The 20,363-nt window shown below is 37.3% G+C and overlaps 1 protein-coding gene and 1 pseudogene across 10 annotated transcripts in view; one reads left to right on the forward strand and one right to left on the reverse strand.

Moving 5' to 3' along the window:
- The window catches only part of STK3 (serine/threonine kinase 3), a 422,170-nt gene that overhangs the window by 215,630 nt on the left and 186,177 nt on the right, over positions 1-20,363 (reverse strand). The window lies entirely within an intron of this gene.
- Positions 15,948-16,556, forward strand: LOC101140800 (ATP synthase-coupling factor 6, mitochondrial-like; annotated as a pseudogene).

Below are 20,363 nucleotides of genomic sequence, written 5' to 3' on the forward strand. Positions count from 1 at the left end.
CAAAGTGCAAAGACTAAGTTGTTATAGAATCTGCGAAAGTTAATCAAGTAATCAAAGCATAGTAAAATATAAAAATGCTCATTATAAAGAACACATCATTCAAAATCCAGTCATATCTAATAGAGACTACAAAACTTAAGCAGATGTTTACACAAAGGCCTATAAACTCAAACTGATACAAAGAACTGGGTTAAAGCTAAACAAGCAGAGGTCAGCACAGAGCTCATGTGATTGAATCACAATAAAACAATACACTAGTCCTAAGATAGCAAGAATATGATGCAATAAGTGAGGCTCTGGTCCCAAAACAGTATAATGCCCAGTACAAATCAATTTCACAAAAATCTATAATAGAAGTCAATGTAAATTAGGATTAAGAAAATCAAAATTAACAACAAAAAATATATGAAGAACAAAAAAGAAACAACTGAAAATATGAAAAGTTTATAATTAAAAAAAGACACACAGACATATATACATACATCAAAGTCTACAATCAGAAAAAAATAATAGATCTCAGAAATTTAGTGTGAAATTTAAGAGTAAGTTTTAGAAAGAAAAGAAATCTGTCAACACAGCCCCTCATTTTCATGCCTAGGGAAAAGAAGGCTTAATCTACAGCCTTGGCCAAATATGATTGCCAGATAAATAAACCCTGAGATTCTACCATAAGTTAATTAAAATGATAAAAAAAATTCATATATTAGTTTCTAACTCCAAATTTCTTTAAGAAAACCTTATGATTCACAAGCAACCAACCAATTCCAAACTCTATGCCAATGGTTCTTAACACTGGCTACATATTAGAATCACCTGGGAAGCATTCTAAAATCGCTTATTCCCTGAACTCAACCCAAAGAATCTGGTGTTGTCTAGGCCTAGGTTGGTTGGTTTTTAAAAAAATGTCCTATATGAGTGTAAGGTGTATCAAGGGTCAAAAATCACTGCATGAATCAAACAGTATGGATCCAAATTCCCACTGCATTTAGCACAAGTTTGGGGAATAAAAACTTACCATTTTTAGAGACAGAGTTCATAAATACAATGGGAGAAACTAGGAAAACTAATTCAGGCGCCAACTCTAGGCAACAACAATCAAACTGTTCCCCTTGCTAAATAAATAAATACATATATAGTATATAAAATATATATAAATATACATATAATAGACATTTATATATTTATATACGTGTATGTATGTCACTATATTTTATATTTCATCTAAAATTCCATAAATTAGAAAGTCATTGCTGTTTAAAAACTATGTGTAACTTCTGCTTCTAGGAAGATAGAGTAGATGTACATTTTCCTATTTCTCTCGTTAAGTACAACCAAAAACCATGGACATTATGAATAAACAAGCATACGAAGATCCAGACTGGACACAGTGGCTCATGCCTACAATCCCAGCCGCTTGGGAAGCCGAGTGGGGAGGACTGCTTGAAACCAGGAATTCAAGACCAGTTCAAGACCACTGTTTCTAAACATATATATATACACACACACACACATATGAATTCTATATATACATATATATCAATTCTATATATATATCAACCCATATATATATAGATTCTAATATATATATATATATGAAAGATGGAGAGAAGGCAGAACAGCTAGGGATCTTGGAACCCAAGGAATATAACTGATGACTTCCCTGGATCTTCTTTTTCCCTTATATATTCCACACCTGGGGCCAGATAAGCCAACAACCAGAAAAAGCTAACAGGTACAAACAAAAAAGCTCCAACAAAACCCTTCCCAAAAGATGAAGAAAAGAACACCATGGAAAGAAGAAAACTTTAGGCAAATTTCACTCTATGTCAGCCAAACACCACAGAAAAAACTGTAGTCCCACTCTAACCATGTCAGAAAGGCTTAGTGGACAGCCTAAAGTTCTATCCTCATGAGACTATAACAAGGTCCCACAATACTCCTGACATGGTGAGAAAAGACCAAGTAGGGAGCCAAGAATTTCAACCCTCTGGAAAGTAAAAGGACAGCTCCCCCTAGCAGTGTCAGTAGACATCAAGTAGAACCTGTACTTCCTCTCCAAACTGGCAGCAATGAGGTGATCCTCCCACTACCCACTGAGGAGGACTAGAAAAAAGTTAAATTAAGACTTTCACTAACCAGTGGAAATTAGGTAAGCACCAATACAATAGAGACTACACACGGAGAGCTAGAATCACCACTCTGACTCAGCAATAATGAGGAGCCACTCCTGCTACTTGAGTAGGGCAACAGAGACTGAAAGGGGAATCTGGACTTCAACAAACTCTACCTGGCAGTGATGAGCTCCCTTCCCCTCTTAAAGTAATGTCATAAACATTCACCTAAAACAGAAGGTTTAAATAAGATCCAGTCTCAGAATATAATGGGGAAATAGGTCCTGTTTTCGACCAAAAATTACTCATCAGACCAAGAGTCAAAAAAATCACAAACTGACCAAAAAAACAAAAAAGATAAAAGTCAACACCAAAAAAAGACATGTCAGAAGTATCTGACAAATATTTTAAAAGAGTCTTTAAAAAAATGCTTCAATGAACAATCACGAAAATAACTAAAACAAATGTAAAAATAGAAAGCCTCAGCTTTACCAGTACCTTGTGATAATGTATGTACATATAGAATAATACTAAAATAAACCACCAAAAAGTTTTGCATAGAAATATCCTCATAAACACTATAGATAAATCAAAAGAAAACTCTTAAAAAAAATCAAGTAACCCACAGGAAGTCAAAAAAAAGAAAACAGAAATTAAAAAAATGCAAAACTTTAGCCATAACATATTAATAATTACATTAAATGTAAATCACCTAAATATGCCAATTAAAAGGCAAAAACTGAAAAGGTAGATTTTAAAATGCAAATCAATTATATGTAGTATATAAGAAACTAACTTAGAATATAAAAATACAGGTATGTTGAAAGAAAAATGATGGAAGAAATATAACATGCAAACAATAATCAAAGGAAAGCAGAAGTGGCTATATTAATAACAGATAAAGGAGACTTCAGCAAAGAAAATTACCAGAGACAGAGATGGACATTACATAGTGATGAGACATAATTCACCAAGAAAATATAACAAGCACTAATGTATATGTACCAACCAACAAGCTACAAAATATATGAAGCAAAAACTAAAACTTGAAAGGAGAAATAGATAAATTCACCATTATCAGTAGAAATGTCAATATCCTCTAACAACAAGAGATATAACAAATAGACAGAAAATCAGCAAGGATACAGAAGAAATCAACAACACCATTAACAAAATTTATAGAATACCCCACCTCAACAACAGCAGAGTACTTATTACTTTCAAGTAATCATGGACCATATACCAAGAGAGAACATATACTGAGGCATAAAACATACATCAACAAATTTTAAAGAACTGAACAGAGTAGAGTCTCCAAGCACAATGGAATCACACTAGAAATCAATAACAGAGACATAATAGGAAAATCAAGCACTTGAAAACTAAAGAACACGCTTTCAAATAATCTATGTGTCAAAGAAGATGTCTCAAGGGAAATTAAAAAAAAATACACTAAACCGAATAAAAATGAAAATACAACAAATCCTGTTAAAATTTGTAGGACACATGCTCCTACTTGAAGAGCCTAGACAAAGAAGAACAAAAATAAACGCAAGACAAGAAGAAAGAAAATAATAAAGAGTAGAAATCAATACAATTTAAAATATGAAAAAAGTTAAAAATATCAACGTAACAAACAGCTATTTTAAAAAACACACACACAAGAAATTGACAAACCTCTTCCAAAATGACAAAAAAGACAAAAAGAGTAGTAAAGTTTCTAAATATATTTTTGTTTTTTAAGCAATTGTAAATGGTATTGCATTTTTAACTTTAATGTCCATGAATTCATTGTTAATGTATACAGAAAAACAACTGATTTTTATATCTTGCATCATGAAACCTTGTTGTGCTTACTCATTAATTCTATGAGTTTATTTATTGGTATTTTCTATGTAGAAAATCATATCGTCTACAAAAGGAGATGGTTTCATTTCTACCTTTCCAATCTGTATGCCTTTTCCTTTCACTTCTTGCCTTTTTGAGCTGGCAAGAACTCCCAGTACTGTGCTGAATAAGAGTGGTGAGAGTGAACATCGTTCCTGTTCCCAATATTAGGGGAAAACATTCAGTCTTTTACCGTTAATCATGATGTTAGCTGAAAGGTTTTTATAGGTATTCTTCATCAAATTGAAGAAGTTATCTTTATTCCTATTATTCTGAGATCATTCAATACCGTAAATGGGTGCTGAATTGCATCAAATTTTTTTTTCTACATTATGTGACTTTTCTTCTTTAGTCTGTTAATATGGTGCATTACATTGATTCAGTTGAACGGTACTCTCCCCATCCAACAACCCAGCTGTCTGTATGTTCTTAAGGTGGAAGCTCAGAGTGTTGTTTTTTTTAACACTATGACCCTGAATAAAGCAACATATCTATATAGCTAGTCCCAGAATCAGTGGTAATTGCTTACATAAGAAGCTCCGTATGGCCAGATGATACAGATTGTGGACACATGAGAAAAACCTTCTTGTTGCAAGTAAAATATATCTGTGGCTGAGAAAAAAAGACCGTCAAATGAAAAATTCTACATACAAAAAAAAAAAAAAAAATCAGACACTGGGCATGGTGGCTAACGCCTATAATCCCAGTACTTTGGGAGGCTGAGGCAGGCAGATCACTTGAGGTCAGGAGTTCAAGACCAGCTTGGCCAACATGGTAAAACGCTGTCTCTACTAAAAAAAAAAAAAAAAAAAAAAAAAAATTAGCTGAGTGTGGTGGTGCATGCCTGTGTTCCCAGCTATTCGTGAGGCAGGAGAATCACTTGAACCCAGGAGGCAGATATTGCAGTGAGCTGAGATTGCGCCACTGCACTCCAGCCTGGGTGACAGTATGAGACTCCATCTCCAAAAAAAAAAAAAAAATTGGATTTTTTTGGTTTACTTTCCCTGATTCTATTAATCACTGAATACAATAAACCAAATACTAAATAGGATTAGTTATGACTCATAAATAAACATAAGGATGTGTATTATATTGCCATTCATTCATTGTATGTAAATTTCCTACAGCTACACTATAATATACAGCTTCCCAAAGCAATCTAAAAGTAACAAACTTTAATGATATAGCACAACTGAAGTTTGGTATAGTAAGTGCAAATAAGTATTGCAATGACAATTCATCATGGTAAACTCAAGGGTCTGTAAAAAATCAAATTATCGAGGACCTAGTTCAAGAAGAACTATATTAATACACAGATTTCTGTAACTTGGCAGAGAATTCCCTACAATTGCTACATTTAAAGTAATCAACACATTTCTATATCTCAGAAGAAGATGGAAATTATGTGTTCGCCTATTCTAATGTATTAAACTTTTATTACAATAGTTTTAGTATATTTTTAGCTTAACATTAAGGTAGAAACATTCTATCAAACTAAGAAATAGAAATTGCTCTGAAATTGCAAAAACCTGTACTATTTCCCATTTTAAAATCAGAAGGATTACTTCTATAGCATTTAATTGTTACATCTTACAATAATAAATTACGTGGTACTAATATGCATAATAGAACACAACGGTAGTAGTAATAATGATTGAGCAGTAGTATATTTACATACCGATAAAAGAAAACCCATGTAGAAGAAACTGAAGAAAATAAATGCTAGAGTGAACAAATGATGAGTAATGCTCCAAAATACAAGAAAAAGAAAGAATGGGATACAGAATAGAGGTTGAGAGATTGGACTTGAGCAGAGAAGGAACCCTCTTCCTCCACAAGGAGCATATTGTGAGGGAGGGAAGAATGAGATGAGAAGGAGGAGAAAAAGAAACAAAGGAAGAAAAACTAAAGGGAAGGAAGAAAGGAAGAAAGAGAGGGGGAAAAAGACATAAAGGAAGGAAGGAAAAGTATAGATATTGACTGTTATGGACTGAATTGTGTCCTGTCCCCCCACCACCACCACTACCAAATTTTATGTCAAAGCCCTAATGCTCCATGTTACTGTATTTGCAGATTGGGCCTTTAAAGAGGTATTAAGGTTAAATGAGGTCATAAAGGTGGGGCTCTAATCCAATATGACTTGTGTCCTTATAAGAAGAAGAAGAGACATTAGGAATGTGTACATTCAAAACCAAAGGCCAGGGCTGGGCACAGTAGCTTATGCCTGTAATCCCAGCACTTTGGGAGGCCAAGGCAGGCAGATCACTGGAGCCTAGGAGTTTGAGAACAGCCTGGGCAACATAGCGACAGCCCGTCTCTATAAAATATACAACAATTAGCCAGGCATGGTGGTGTGCACCTGTAGTCCCAGCTACTCAGGAGGCTGAGGTGGAAGGATCATTTGAGCTCAGGAGGTCGTGGCTGCAGCGAGCTGTGATCACGCCATGATATTCCAGCCTGGGAGACAGAGCAAGACCCTGCCTCAAACAAAAACAAAAACAAAAACCCAAAGGCCATGTGAGAACACACACAGAAGGCAGCCATCTGCAAGCCAGAGGGAGACCTCAGAAGAAACCAGACCTGCCAACACCTTGATCTTGGAAGTCCAGACTCCAGAACTGTAAGAAAATAAACTTTTGTTGTTTAAATCACCCAGTCTTTAGCATTTTGTTATAGCAGCAGGAACAGACTAATACATTAAGTTAGATGGAGGGACAGAAACAGTGAACTGCTAATAGTCTCCAGTTTTTCTTTGGACCAGAAAGCAAGTCTGACAAGACCAAGGAGAGATGGGGTAAAGAAATTTTGCAACAGACCCAGAAGAGAATGAGGTGGTAGGCGTAGGGGAACATGTGAAAGGATTGCCAACAGTCCATTTCAGATTAGAAATCAATCTTTTGGGGGCATCAGTCTTCACAGTTACATAATTGCAGTTAAGCAGCCTGGTTACGAGGAACACAGCAAAATGGGAAAGGTAAAAACCTTTGAGGTTTTTTTAAGTCTGAGTGATAACCTAGCTCTATCAGTGTAGCTGTGTCTTGGGTTGTTATCTAGAGTTATAATAATGATAGCTACATAGAATGTGCCAATAATAATATCTACTCCTTTTAGAGTTGTTTTAGAGTTATGTAAAACTTTATCATAGAGTTGGTCAGATAGTAGACAATAAATAATAGCTACTATACTTATTACTATGGGATTAGTGTAGTATTGGTACATTGTTAGGAAGATACAGCAAAAAAGAGAAGGAAAAAAAGGAATTAAAAAAAGTGGTTCAGCCGGGTGCAGTGGTTCATGACTGTAATCGCAGCACTTTGGGAGACCAAGGCGGGTGGATCACTTGAGGTCAGGAGTTCGAGACTAGCCTGGGCAACATGGTGAAACCCCATCTCTACTAAAAATACAAAAAATGAGCCGGGTGTGGTGGCAGATACCTGTAATCCCAGCTACTCGGGAAGCTGAGGCAGGAGAATCACTTGAACCTGGGAGGTGGAGGTTGCACTGAGTTGAAATCGTGCCACTGCACTCAAGCCTGGGCAACAAGAGTGGAACTCTGTCTCCAAAAAGAAAAAAAAAAAGAAAGTGGTTCAAGTGACAGAGTAGAGTCTTGGCTAGATAGAGAAGTAAAGTGAATGCCTGAGGATACTGACAAGCCAGAAAACAGGAGGAAAAATAAGTTAAATGGCCTGAGGATGAAGTCCAGTTGAATTTTAAACCCAAGAAAATGAGAAAGATCGAAAGATTGGTAATTAAAGTAAAATCCTCCAGAGAAGACTGCTGAGTGTGAATCAGCAGTTACTTCTTATATGTAACACCACAGAGAAACATAACAAAAAAAGAAAGCCAGCTAAATGGTCGTGGCCTTGTCATTAGCTAGCAGTGTATCTTGAAAGAAGGCGCTTTAACTGTGAGCCTTACTGCTATTTGAGGATTACTGACAAATTACCCCTGGTTTCTCCTTTATTCCACTTCCACTGTACCCTCTCTCCGACAACACACACATACACACATACACACTCATCATTATAGTAAAGATCAAGAAAGGCAGTAAACAAGAGCAAAGATCTGGAAAGCAGGCACATTTTCAAAACTGACATTTGTCTTGTGCATCCTCCCACTTCCCTTTTCCCTCTCCCAGTCCCACCTCTACAAGCCCAAAAACCCCAGCTCTCACTGCTGGCTCCGCTCCCAGAAAAAGCCCAAAGTGCCACGTTTCTCTTTGACCTTTCTTCCCTCCCTCCCACCTATTAAAACTTCCACTGAGTCTATCTCAGTTTAACAAGGGAAAAGGCAAACTGATTAAGCCTTTTCATAATGATGCCAGGATGAACAGTAACTCATCTGTGCTTAAACCTCCCAAGTGTGTTTGGCTTAAAAATTGAAACGAATCTATTTGGCAAAATTTCAGGCAGAATGGAAAAGGGATAATTTGGGGCAAGGAGATTTTCTTTCTTCCCTATTTTAAAGTTGTAAGGAAGAAAAAGAAGTGTTTGTCGTAACTGACAACAGACAACCACCACAGAAAAAACATCCACAGCAGCTCAGAATGCTAGACTGCTACACTTAAGGGTACTTTTTAGGTGTACAGGCCTGCATAGGATGCTGAAGTGGGGGGCTTATGATAGCAAACATGAGGAAGCAATCTACCCTACTATAACCCTGAAAAAAGTGGTTCAGAACCATCTACCAGGTCATGGTAATGACTCTCTTTTCTCTTCCCTTTATTACAGAGGCTGCCCCTCACCCTGCCCCCCAGATGCTCCCCTGATAAAAGGAGGTGGGGAAAAAGGAGGTAGCCATAAAGGCAGCAGCAGGAGTGAACTCTCCACCTTAGTTATTTCCTGTTAGAAGTGGGGAAAGAATCTGCAGCCTAGAAGCCTTAACAGAAGCCTGAGTATAAAGCAAGAAAATAGCTTTAGATAGAATCACATGAAAAAGTGACTATACAGGAAAAGGTGCCATTCAATGAGAAAAGGGGGAAAAGTATCACTGAAGAAAAGAAACACTCTCTTCCCAAAAAAGGTAAAAATACAATCAAATGTTTCAGAGCAGGGATCAGGAAAACTTCGGCCCACATGCCAAATCTAACCAGTCTCCTGTTTTGGTAAATAAAGTTTTATGGGAACACAGCCACACTCATTCATTTATGTGCTGTCTATATGGCTACTTTCACATTATAATGGAAGAGCTGAATGACTGCAGCAGAGACCACATGACTTGTAAAGACTGAAATATTTACTATCTGGCCCTTTACAGAAAAAAGGCCCTGCTTTAGGAGGTCAGGGGTAAGAAGGGGACTGAGATGAGGCCATCGGATTTGATAATAAGTGATCTCTGGCAAATATGAAGAAACAATTTAAAAGAAGTTTAAAAGAAACTAAATGTATTCTAATAAAGTAGAGACAATGAGGATAAGGTATTCTTTCAAACAGCCTCTAGGAACAAAGGAAGACTACATGCAAGTCTGCATGGGGAAATAAGAAATTTTCTTAATCTCACCAATCTTCCTCCTCTTGGAGTCACTCTCTTTAATCACCAACCAAACAGCTTCCCAAACTAGAAACTTCAGAATTTTGGTAAGTGATTCTAGCTCCACACTGCTTTCTGTATCCTCAGTTCCAGGTGCAATGCTTAGTATACAAAAGATAATGTTTGTTGAGTAAAACAATTTAGGAGTACAGAATGTAGAGAGAAAAGATTGAGAAGAGAGAAAAAAATTCTGTCCCCACTTCATACCTGGAAAAACATTCCATGCCACCTCTAATGGCTATGTGGCTTGGACTCAAGTCTTAAGAGTCATCATAGGCCAGGTGCAGTGGCTCATGCTTGTAATCCCAACACTTTGGGAGGCCAAGCCCAGCAGATCACTTGAACTCAGGGGTTCAAGACCAGCCTGGCCAACATGGTAAAACCCCGTCTCTACTAAAAATATAAAAATTAGCCAGGCACAGCAGCACATGCCTATAATCCCAGCACTTTGGGAGACTGAGACAGGTGTATCACTTGAGGTCAGGAGTTCAAGATCAGCCTGGCCAACATGGTGAAACCCTGTCTCTACTAAAAACATAAAAATTAGCCAAGCGTGGTGGCATGTGCCTGTAATCCCAGCTACTTGGGAGGCTGAGACAGGAAAATCGCTTGAACCCAGGAGGCGGAGGTTGCAGTGAGCCGAGATCGTGCCACTGCACTAAAAAAAGAAAAAAAAAGGAAAAAAAAAAAGGTCTGGTTATTTAAAAGAGCCTGAGACTCCTCCCCTTTCTTTTGCTCCTGCTATCACCATGTGACATACTCATGCCCCCACTGCCTCAGGAAGTAAAAGCTTCCTGAGGCCTCACCAGAAGCCAAGCAGATGCTGGCACCATGCTTGTATGACCTGTAAAACTGTAGGCCAATTAAACCTCTTTTCTTTATAAATTACCCAGCTTCAGGTATTTATTTATAGCAATGCAAAAACAAGCTAACACACACACAGCAAAGCCTAAGATTTACATCTATGTTTACTACTAAAAATTTTATAGATTTAGCTGTTAAATTTAGGTCTTTGGTGCATTTTGAATTAACATTTTTACATGGTATGAGGTTGGAGTCTAATTTCATTTTCGTACATGTGGGTATCTAATTGTGCCAGCACACTATGTTGTTTTAACATCAAATGAGAAAATATATAAGATAATTTGATACTACAAATATTTGTGGTTGTTAAAATTCAGGTACTAAGCAAACAGCTCAGTAGAATACTACAACAAACATGTAACCTAATTCTCCTGTCTCTAGTTTCTCCTTCAATATCTGTTTTATATCTGTGTAAAACACAGTCCAGTAATGCAACAACTCTACATAAAACTAAAGATACCTACTGCTGACAGAATTAGAATTTCTGGAAATTCTGAGACAGAACTTGCCCCTGATTTTTCCAGTTTATACAAGCTATCCACAGTCCTTCGCTCATGGCCTCCTTCCTCTCTTTTCAATTTTCCAGGCTCATCTCTTACCATTGTTCCCAACCACTTGGTCTGGCCACACAATGTTACTAGACACATCTGATGTGAAGTACTCTTGAAAGACTCTGTAGATTACTCATGCTAGACTTTTGGCTTTCCTTAACCTGGGGGTTCCCTGAAGCAGAAAGAATTTTATTTATCCCTACATTCAAGAGTCCAGTAGAGTGCCCAACACAAAGCAGGTGTTTCATAAACACTTGCTAAGTTAAAGGAATACACAGGCAGGCATGGTGGCTCACACTTGTAATCCCAGCACTTTGGAAGGCACAGGTGGGAGGATCACTTGAGGCCAAGAGTTAGAAACTAGCCTGGGCAAAATAGTGCAACCCTATCTCTACAAAAGTAAAATTTTAAAAATTAGCCAGTCCTGGTGGTATGTGCCTATGCTCCCAGCTACTCAGGAGGCTGAGGCAGAAGAACAGCTTGAGGCCAGGAGTTCAAGACAGCAGTGAGCTATGATCACACCACTGCACTCTATCCCAGGCAATAGAGGAATATCCTGTCTCCACTCCCCTCCCCACTCCAAAAAAAAAAAAAAAAGGAATGTGCCTATAAATGGAAGACAGTGACGAAGGTAAAGGAATAAAGTAGACCAAGGCAACAGGTTTGGAAAATGTTAAATCATCTTGTTTGGCAGGAAAAATTGTCTATATAGGGGGATGTTGAGAGAAGCCTGGAAACCTGGATGGGACAGCAAGAGTAAAGGCCAAGTGAGGAATTTGTACAGTGATAGTTTTTTAGGGTAACTTGATGGATTTTTAGACACAGATTACACCAATTCTCTTTTCCCCCAATAAGAGATTTGTGACTTTGGCTAAATTATTTGACTCAGAAAAGACTCAAGTACTTCATACACAAAATTAGACTAATCTCTTTAGTATGATAGGCTCAGCTGATAGGCCCATCACCCTAGACACAGAAGAAAAAAATAATCATGCTATAATAAGGAAGCTTGACAGTCATTTACAAGAGTTTACCAACTTTTGAGCAGCGAAATCTACTTTCCAAATAAACTCATACATGGAACCCTAGTACAGAATCCTTTTTTAAACCCACAATAATTGAAAGGGGCATGAAAAAAACTGGAGACCCCACACACCCACCTTCCTTCCTCTCACAAACATTGGTTCACATAATCAAGTGGACTTCAAATCAAATATGGGGAACCCTAAAGCACTACTTTAGAACACGGTCAAAAGTTTACTAATCTAGAGGGATCTAGGTAAAGTCATACAACCAAGATTCCCCTTTGTGGCTACTGATACGAAAATAAATGCTAGGGAGGAAACAAAGATAAAAACTAAAGATGGAAAGGAAGGTCCTACTGTAATTTTCCTGACCAGACCAATGGAGGGCATAAACTAGGATGGTAGTATTAAAAAGACAGAAGCCAAGCAAATATAACATACAGAAACTGTTTTCACTTTGTTTTCCGTATTCTTGATGGGAACCATGCTGACCCAGGAGAGACTGCCCCTCCCAAGGCTAGCTACTTCTCAGACAGCAAACTACCCCTCCTTGAGTGCTTTTCGCATGCAAACCACTCAATCTAAAACTACCTCCCATCCATCCCCAGTATTCAGCTCTCAAAGAACTCTTATATTCTGGGACTATTAGAATAGTCCCTTGTTCTAATAATCATGCCAGGGCCAGGTATCAAACAACTTGGGGGCTGCTCTTATATGTGAATATGCCGACATTATTAAAACCAGCCAATTCTAAGCCTCCATACCCTGCCTCGCCTGTTCCTTCTCACTAAAATCATGATAAAGGCTCTTCCCCATGATTTCCCTAGCTATTTCTGCCTCCTAAACAACCCTGGTGCTTCCCTATGAGCACTATGTGGCGTGGCATATATGCCACCCTGTCTGATGTGCCATGCCCTCTCCACTTAGAAACTGTATCAATCTTTTCAATGGCAGTTGTCTCCTGAGTTGTTAGTTTCACCATATTTGAATAACAATATAAACCACATTTTAAAAAGAGTTCAGGACCAAGCACCAAACAAACAGCACGTACTTAGAGAATAAAATGTGAAGTATTAAGAGTCAGTATTAAGGCTGGGCATGGTGGGTCATGCCTGTAATCCCAGCACTTTGGGAGGCTAAGGCGAGAGGACTGCTTGAGCCCACGTGTTTGAGACCAGCTTGGGCACCACAATGAGACCCCATCTCCACAAAAAAATTTTAAAAATTAGCAGGGGTGGTGGCACACGCCTGAAGTTGCAGCTACTTGGGAGGCCAAGGTGGGAGAATCACTTGAGCCTGGGAGGTCAGGGCTACTGTGAACCCTAATGACACCAGTGTACTCCAGCCTGGGTGACAGAGAGGAACAGAAGAAGGAGAAGGAGAAGGAGAAGGAGGAGAAGGAGGAGGAGAAGAAAGAGAATAAGGAGAAGGAGAAGGAGAAGAAGAGGAAGAGGAAGAAGAGGAAGAAGAAGAAGAAGAAGAAGAAGAAGAAGAAGAAGAAGAAGAAGAAGAAGAAGAAGAAGAAGAAGAGAAAGAAACAGTATAAAGATGAGATTTTCTAGTTACGAGAGATGCCAAAGCAGAATGTTTTAAGAGATAAACCTGACATATAGTAAATATTTCTTTTTTTTATTAAAACACATTAACTATAAATATGTTTAACATCATTTCTTATCTTCATCATTCAAGATATCTGAGCCAAAAACCTAGGCCAAAAATCCTGACTCTCATTTACATTCCACATTTAGATAATCAGAAAATACAAATATCCAGAATCTGGCCACATCTCAACAACTTTACCTTTACTACCCTGGTTCAGGCTGCCATTATCTCTTACCTGGACTACTGAAGTAGTAACCTCCTCACTATTCACCTGGCTTCCATTCTTGTCCTGCTACAATCCCTTCTCAATGAAGAACGAGCCGTTTAAATCACACATCAGACCATACCATTCCTCTGCTCGAAACCCTGCAATGGTTTCCTGTTTCACTCAGGGTAAAAGCTAAAGGTCCTGCCGTGGTTTATGAAGGCTCTAAGTGATCTGAATCCCTGCCATCCCTCTGATCTCATCTCCTACTTCTTTCACCCTCTTATCCAGCTCCAGCCACTTAAACCTCCTTACTGTTTCTAAAACATCAAACACAGTCACACATCAGTTTCCTCTGACTAGAACGTTCTTTCCCCAGAAATCTGCATTGCTCATTTACTTAGCTCCTTCACATCTCTACTATAAGTCACCTTATTAGACAGGCCTTTCTTGACCATCCTACATATATCACAAACATATCTGTCATTCTGTATCCCTCTTATCCTGCTTTTTCTTCATAGCAGTTATCAGTACCTGATATGTTATAGTTTTCGTTTTTTTGTGTGTTTTTTTCCCGAGACAGTGTCTTACTCTGTCTCCCAGGCTAGAGGGCAGTGGCACGACCTCGGCTCACTGCAACCTCCGCCTCCTGGGTTCAAGCAATTCTCCTGCCTCAGCCTCCAAAGTAGCTGGGACTACAGGCATGCGCCACTATGCCCGCCTAATTTTTGTATTTTTAATAGAAAATGGGTTTCACTATGTTGGTCAGGCTGGTCTTGAACTCCTGACTTTGGGTGATCCACCCGCCTCAGCCTCCCAAAGTGCTGGGATTACAGGCGTGGGCCACTGCGCCCAGCTTTTTGTGTGTAATTTACTGTCTTTCCCCACTACAAATAGGTACCTAAGAGATTGGAACTTTGTTTCATTCACTGTTATGTATGAGTGCCTAAAACAGTGTCTGAGCAGGCACTCAATAAATATGAAATAAATTAATATACCAAAGCCTTTCTGAGGGATTTACACTTGTACTGCTCAAAAATCCATAAACCTCGCAAAGAGACAAAACTGGATCACTAGTGGTAATATATAAAAATGTAAAAATAAAAATGTAGTCTTCTAAGAAAGATAGAAGGCTTGACAGTAAATGATTAACTACCAAAAGAATAAAGTATAAATGAGAGATTGGCAACCATGTGAACTCAAGAGAATAACAGATACCTACAAATGAACATGTGAAAAACTTTATAATAAAACTATATAATTAAGCACAGAGAATAAGACTATCTTGCCAAGATTTGCTAACTTGGCAAACATCCATATTAAACTCAGCTTCCCCAATTCCAGATACAAATGGAATTGTGAATTTGGCAATTCACTGGAGAGAAAGACTGCATTACAATCTAGGTTCACATTAAAGTTACCTCATTCTTCTCAACTTAGATCTGACGCAGAGGAAAATTTTTAACAGATTCTATTGGACATGTGCCATACTATAGTCAGTAAAGTTCAAAATTAACATTTTAGATGTTAACCTAAATGATTTGTTTTCCTAAAACTAAACTGCACTAAAAAATATGCATTATGAGTATAAAATGAATTATTTTAAATAATATTTTGTCAAAGAAAAAGCAATTTATAACACCAGTCCTTCCCTCGTATTTTGATTTCATTCATGTAGTGCCTCACCCACAGCTGAACACATGGTAGCACTCAAGCTGTTCACTGATGAGAGATAATATTCTTTCCTTCAAGGTTTATTAAATATAGATATGTCCACCTCAACCTTCCCAGTTATTAAAAAATGCAAATGAAAATTATGTACCCCAAATTTGTATATAAATGTATTAATCATTTATTTAATTATTAGTATGTCATAAAGCACAGTATTAGATACTGAAGACACAAAATAAAAATTACACATGCTGCTATCAATAAATTCATAATGTGGTAGGGAAGTCATATAAACTATAACAGAAAATGATCACTTCTATGGTCTTGGGGCACACAAGATGCAAAGGAAGCCCAGAGGAAAAGTTCCCAAGATAGAATGTGTAGAAAAAAGATGGGAGAAAATGCAGGCATAAAGTAACACTTAGAAGAAGGCAGAGGTAAACCTAACACTACCTACAAATGATAGTATGGCTAAAGGAAAGGAAATATCACATGAATAAAGATGTATGCAGAGCCCAAGGTCTTACATGACACCCTTAAAAATTTGGCTATTAATGGGGAGGATCTTAAGTAAGACAGTAATATGAGTTGTGTTTCATTTAAGATGATCAATCTAGCAGCATCATGAAGTTTACTTTAGAGAGGAGATTGAGACTGCAGATTATTAAATCAGTTGGTACTGATCCAGAAGAAGGTAGAACGATGGCGGTGGTGTGTTGGCTTTGGCAGCTCAGGACTGAGTGCAAGTAACATAGAATCAGCCAGATTCTCCAGAGGCTCTTCAGGTTCTCCTCTGTCTTTCAGTCAGCAGTCTCAGTCCATTTGCGGAGGAACATTGGTGTTACAGCAGTGGCGTTTAATAAGGAACTTGATCCTGTACAGAAACTCTTTATGTACAAGGTTAGAGAATACAAATCTAAGTGACAGACATCTGGAGGATCTGTTGATACTGATCCAGAGTACCAGCAAGAGCCAGAGAGGAAGCTTTTTAAGCTCAAGCAAGTGTATGGTAAAGCAGACATGAATACATTCCCTAACTTCAAATTTGAAGATCCCAAACTTGAAGTCATCAAAAAACCCCAGGCCTGAAGAAATAAAGTAAAATTAACCTGGTAAGTTGTCAAGGGTTAGCTGTACAACTAGCTAGAAGTTTCAGAATAAACATACATTCACAACTGTCAAATGTTCTTTTAATCTCCATTCCAAATAAATTAGTTGGTGATGTGAAGTATTAAAAAAATCTGGAAGGAAAAATAAAGATGTGGATGAAAAGAAGGGGATATTACTTGAGAGATATTAAGAAAGTTACAGAGATGGGAACTGGTGAATAATGAAAACTTGAATCAGCTCAGTGGCAGTGGAGCTGGACAGGAAGGAGGGAAGGAAACATCAACAGGACCTGGTGACTGATTAAAGGCAGAAGATTGGGCCAGGCACAGTGGCCTGTAATGCCAGCACTTTGGGAGGCCAAGGCAGGCGGATCACTTGAGTCCAGTAGTTTGAGAACAGCCTGGGCAACATGGTGAAACTCTGTCTCTAAAAGAAAAAATATATATATATACAAAAATTAACCAGGGGTGGTGGTGCATGCCTGTAGTCCCAGCTACTTGGGAGGCTGAGGTGGGAGGATCACTTGAACCCAGGAAGCGGAGGTTCCAGTGAGCGGAGATCGTGCCACTGCACTCCAGTCTGGGTGACAGAGTGAGACCCTGTCTCAAAATAAAATAAAAAATAAAGGCGGAAGATTGGACAGACGGAGGATACTCTTGGTTAATGGCACCACCATCTAACCAGTTGCTTCAAATACATAGTTGGTTCAAATATAAAGGGAGAAACAAGTCTGATGAAAAAACAGTGAAAACAACTTGGAGATATTGGATTTGAATTATCTCAAAATAGTAAAGAAAATTATATAAGCAGATTATTAGAAATATGTCTAGAATTCAAGACAGAGATAAAAGCTGGAGGAAAGCCAGGGAATGGAGACAGCAGTGTTCTCTACTGCTGTCTTAACCCTTTCTTTCAGAGCCACATATAAAAGCAGTTCACTGGCACCTCCGCTTCCTGGGTCCAAGTGATTCTCCCACCTCAGCCTCCCAAGTAGCTGGGACCACAGGCATGCGTTTTTATACTATTTTGAGATAATTCAAATGCAATATCCGCAAGTTATTTTCACTATTTTTTCATTCTCCCAAAGGAGAACTGTTTGTCTCCTAAATCAAGGAGCACGTGAGCCTGTAAAGTTCCATAGCAGAGAGGAAATAAGTGATGGGTAGGAGAAAAAAAAACAAGAAGAAAGAGGCATACCCTTCTATAATACTACAGCCAGAAAAGGGTAAAATGAGGCCCCAAAGTTCAGGCATATGTATATGGCCATTTAACTAGGACTTTTTAAGCAATAAGCATGCTGTGCTTAGGCTGTCTCAGCACTATTGTTAAATGCTTTAATTATGTAACTTTTGATACATTCATGCTACCATATGTTGTAATTATTGTTGTTACTATTACATTTTCTCTATATAGCACTTATTATGTATGGGGCAATGTACTAAGTAGCTTTACAAAAATTATTTCTTTTAATCCTCACCAAAACCCTATGAAGAAGTATTTCTCCATTTTATATATGAGAAAACTGAGGGATAGAAAGGTTAAATAACTTGCCCTCAAATACTCAGCAAATAAAGGACAGAATTGAAAATGGAACCCAGGCAGTCTAGCTCCAAAGTCCATGATCTTAATCATCAAGTTATGCTACCTCTTTTCAGGTGGATAAAGAATACTTCTGGTTACTAACTTAATCTGAAGACAACTATTTTCTAGCAGGAAATATTTCTAATTTTACAATACATGTAGGAGAAAATTGAGTTTACTGATCAGAAACTTGCTAGACTACATTATTAAGTAAAAAAACACACAGAATTAAAAGTAATATTATTTAAAACATCTGTACATTTTTAATCTGTATAAACATGTACATATAACAATAGTTCTCATCTATATAAATATGTACATATAATAATTGTTCTTAAATTTTACTATGCATCAGAATTTCTTGGTGGGCTTGTTAAAATGCAGATTGCTGAACCCCTACTTCAAACCCCAATCTTTCCCCTATTACTTACGAAATAAAGTACAACTTCTTTTCAGCATGGCTTACCTTTGGCCATGAGGCATTGTCTAACTATTCATCTTTCAATAAGTTTTTAGTACATTACCTATTTTTTTATGCTTTCCCTAATACAACCCTTCCTAATAAAGCCATACATTCCTTCTATGATTCCAAAGCACCTCTAAAATAGTAAAAAACAGAACAATGATAATAATATCAATTAACTCTGTGGGGCATTCCCCAAGGAAACATGAATTACCTCATTCAATCCTCATAACAACTCCTCAGGATAAAGATTATAATTATTCTCACTGTACATATGGGAAAAAAGTGAGACATGGAGAGGTTAAATTGGGCATGGTAATACAACCAGCAAGTAGAAAAGCTAGGATTCTACCACTGCAATTATACTATATAAGCAATTACTAGATTGTTCAGTACTTGGATACTATTTAGATACTAGATTTTTCTAAGTACTAATGTAAATAATTTCCTTATTCATTTTTACACTTATTTAACTGACATTTACTGACTGCCTATCATATGCCAGGCATTGTGTTAGGCACGAAAGACTATCGGGTTAAAAAACAAGGGAAGACCCAGTACCTGCTCTCTTGAGACATGGAATCCAGTGGAAAAGCCAAACATTAAATTAAAAATCACAGAAATATTTCAAGAAATATGTGTTAAAGACAAAAAGTACAAGGCACTCCAAGATTATAATAGGAAGATCTAAGCTGTTTATAGTTATTGTACTGGCAGTGTCCTATTACAAGAGTATAAGTTACACAGAATATGCATTTCAGGATGCCAAATAATTCCATTTCAAAATGACACTTTCAAAATCAAATTAATTAATTATAAGACCAAAGTCATATAGTTAAAATTTAAAACATATTATTTAAAATGAAATTTAAATATGTCAGCTCTTTATTTTTCCCCTTAGCAAATGGAGCTATTACGCATCTGACACAGAATGTAATAAATATAAACTATCCAAAACTAATAAAATAGCATTTGAAAATGTCCTTGCAATATTGGTCATGATAAAGGTAAAATAATATGCCAAGTTCCTGACAATCCTAGTAGTGCATAAAGTACTTCCATTTTGGACAATGCTAACTTTCTTATGATTGAATTAGATCCATGACTTAATATACATCATTTGTAAGATTTTTTTTTTTTTTTTTTACAAAAAGCAGACTTCTTTCATAATAAATTTCAAAATGAAAACCAATATTTTTTTACAGAGGAAAAATGCCTAAAAGTCCAAATACTGATCTTACAAAGAGACATGAAAGGTAAAATCAAGTATGAACCAGGCCTGGATTCCCATATCTTCAGTTTCTATTTATCAAACAGAAAAATCTTTCCAACTTTCTCCTTTCCTGTATAAGACCAAAACTATGCAATATTCTGTTTGTATTACAATTACACTAATTCAATGCAGGTCACTTGCTTTTTACTGAGTCCAGATGACATTCAGTAAACTAAACATGCGCCAATTAGTTTAAAAAAAAGAGGAAGAAAAGAAAAAAGGAAGAAACGAGTGAGTTCTGATTGCCTTTGGGTAGGTCATACAGTGGCTACAGAGCATCACAGCCTGAACTTCATTTTGGCTAACACCAACCATACGGCTAACATTAAGGACTAGCATTTTTTATTCCTTTCAGATTTCTCACGTTTGGAAATTCCAATTTAAATAATTTTCTGGTGAAAGTGAGGACAGCACTCCTGCATAATATCAGTTTTCCCCTAATTCAACTCCAATGTCTTATTTTGGAGCTACTAAAATGGAATCTGCACAAT

The sequence above is a fragment of the Gorilla gorilla genome, chromosome 7, assembly GCF_029281585.2.
Source record: "Gorilla gorilla gorilla isolate KB3781 chromosome 7, NHGRI_mGorGor1-v2.1_pri, whole genome shotgun sequence".
In the NCBI taxonomy this organism is placed as follows: domain Eukaryota; kingdom Metazoa; phylum Chordata; class Mammalia; order Primates; family Hominidae; genus Gorilla; species Gorilla gorilla.